This window comes from Homarus americanus, unplaced genomic scaffold (genome assembly GCF_018991925.1).
Source record: "Homarus americanus isolate GMGI-L3 unplaced genomic scaffold, GMGI_Hamer_2.0 scaffold51111, whole genome shotgun sequence".
In the NCBI taxonomy this organism is placed as follows: Eukaryota; Metazoa; Arthropoda; class Malacostraca; order Decapoda; family Nephropidae; genus Homarus; species Homarus americanus.
Window position 1 is genome coordinate 421,080 of NW_024726503.1, and position 2,558 is coordinate 423,637.

The window sequence follows — 2,558 nt, forward strand, 5'->3', positions numbered from 1 at the left end:
CAGACTCATTAAAAAACCCTCATGTCAGGGGTGGCACAGTGCCTATAAAAACAACAAATTACTCCAGACCTCATTATCATGCAGCAAACTCACCTCATCGTGTAATTGTTTGCAAAAAAAACAAAAACTCAAAAATAAATAAATAAAAAAAAATCTAACTTGAATTTATATAAAACAAAAATATTCAGTTATTGGCTTAAAAAAAAAAGTCTCCAAAGTTACTGATTAAATATTTATATGAAGAAGAAAAAATATAAAATCAGCTTTAATCTGTTATTTCTAGTTATTTCTATTTAAAAATGGCAGTTATCAATTAAGTCTCCACACTGTTTCATTGGCTGTGTGTGTGTGTGTGTGTGAGAGAGAGAGAGACATGCACATGTCACTGTACAAAGGAAAGGAGAGAAAAGGGGAAGAGTAGGTGACAAGGGAAGGGAAATAAAGGAAATGAAAACGAGGAAGAGAGAGACAGGTGAGGGGAAAAGATTTAGTAGGAAAGAGTAACAAATGAATAGGAAAGGGTAGATGGAAGCGATGAAGGAAAGGTACGGAGGGCTCAGACTTGACCTCTCTCTCTCTCTCTCTCTCTCTCTCTCTCTCTCTCTCTCAGACTAAGTCAAAGCTACAAATATTTCGTCTTAGCCTGAACGATACATGTTTTTTTCTTTCAGGAATGAGAGAGAGAGAGAGAGAGAGAGAGAGAGACAGACAGACAGACAGAGAGAGAGATAGATAGAGAGAGAACAGGACTGGTGCCAAGTGACTCGAGGCTGACAGCAGAGGACAGCCCAACACCTGGACGGGTTCTCAAGACACTTCGCCTCCACCACCAGGATGAGGGTGAGAGGTGAGGTGGATAGAGGGAAGGTGAGAAGTGAGGTGGATAGAGGGAAGGTGAGAGGTGAGGTGGATAGAGGGAAGAAGAGAGGTGAGGTGGATAGAGGGGAGGTGAGAGGTGAGGTGGATAGGGGGGAGGTGAGAACTGAGGTGGATAGAGGGGAGGTGGATAGAGGGGAGGTGGATAGAGGGGAGGTGAGAACTGAGGTGGATAGAGGAGAGGTGAGAACTGCAAAGAAAAGGGTGAGGAATGGGAAGATGAGGAAGAGGAGTAAGAGGAGGACATTAATAGTAGGGAAGAAATAAATAAACTGAGAAGGAGTGAAGAGAGAGAGAGAATTAACATCAATCTATCAATCTTCTCCCATCAAACATTATTCCACCTGAACTTCCCACCAGACTCCAGTCGTCCCTCCCCGTTTCCCTCGGGTTCACCCATCACTCTCCGCTCCCTTCTCCCCCTCCCCCCCTTACCCTCCCCTCCCCCCTTACCCTCCCAGCCCTCCTTACCCTCACCTCCCAAACTCCAACCACCTACAAGTCCTCCAAACAGGCTACAGCATCACAGCCTCCTAACTCCAAAGCTTGAAGACGCGGAAGCAGGTGAACGAGCTTCCAACATCAACATTACACAAGGTAGTCAGCAGGTCAGGCTCCCCCAACCCCCGGGTGGCACAACACATTTTAAACTAATTCAGACTATCGCGGTTAAAGTCTAAACTTCCCACAACTTTAATTAGCATGGAACCACATGTCGACTGTTCTAATTTACATATTTAATAGTAGTGTAATGTTATTGAGCTTGGATAGGTACTGGTTTAGTTAATATTTGTGAGTCGTTAAAGTCTTACTCAGAGGAAGTTTGGATTATCTTTTTTTTATTAGTTTGTTCTTTGAGTGTTAGTTAGGTGATCCCAGGTGTGTAATGTGTTCTAACGTGTATGTAGTATTTGTGAACTTAACCAAACAGTTGATTATCTTCACAATATATTCATTCTCGGTCTATCCTTTACCTTAGTCTCTCTTATCTCTTATCCTTTACCTTAGTCTCTCTTATTCTCTTTCTTCAACTATCTCTAATTTCCTCTTTTCCTTCCCCCATATAATAAATCTATCACTTCTCCTTCCCTTCCTTTCCAATCCTATATCCTCCAATTTTAGCACCTCTTATATTCCTAACCTCCCATCCCTTCCCTTCCCCCTATACCCCTTCATTGCGACCCTTTTCCCATTCAATCCTACCTACTCTCCTCTTAAATATCTACCCCCCCTTACCATCTACCCCTCCCCTCCCTCAGCTGCACGATAGTGAATGCAAATACAGAACAGCTGGTAGTTGTCCCCATGATGCCATTATTCACAGCTGTTCTGAATTGTCCAACTTTTTACCTAGTCAGGGTCCCAACACCGTCACTCTCCATGCAATAAAAAATTTTATTCATATTTTTCTCCCAACTATTGCCAAATACAAAAAATAAAAACGAATAATTAACGAAACACCGACAACTGGGTCAAATACTTCATGAAAATTTACCTGTTACGCTTCGTTAAACCCAGTGTGTCAATTATCAGTTAATGAACACTTGTTTCCTTTTAACCTGCCGTCACGGAAGACACGTAGGAAAAAATCTTATCTATCTATTGGCTGAGGAAGAATACCTGCCGCGTGGTGAGTTACACTGTAACATGGTGAGATACAGCTGTAGTGTGGTGATACAGCA